Raw genomic sequence first — 223 nt, 5'->3', positions numbered from 1 at the left:
TGCGCGCGCCCCGTGACACAGAGGGGGGGGAACGGGGACATGGGGGCACCCACAAACCACCCCATCTGCCCCCCAAGCAGCAAGAGCCCAGGACCCTGAAGACCAGGCTGCGCTCCTCCAGCACGCACGCACACACACACATTAAAAAACACGGGCTATATTACATTTAAAAACACCCAGGTGCCCCACGGTGCAGGCAGATCCATGCGCCGCAGGCTGGTAT

This window comes from Egretta garzetta, unplaced genomic scaffold, assembly GCF_000687185.1.
Source record: "Egretta garzetta isolate BGI_Z169 unplaced genomic scaffold, ASM68718v1 scaffold261, whole genome shotgun sequence".
NCBI lineage: Eukaryota > Metazoa > Chordata > Aves > Pelecaniformes > Ardeidae > Egretta > Egretta garzetta.
Note: the sequence above shows the minus strand (reverse complement) of the source record.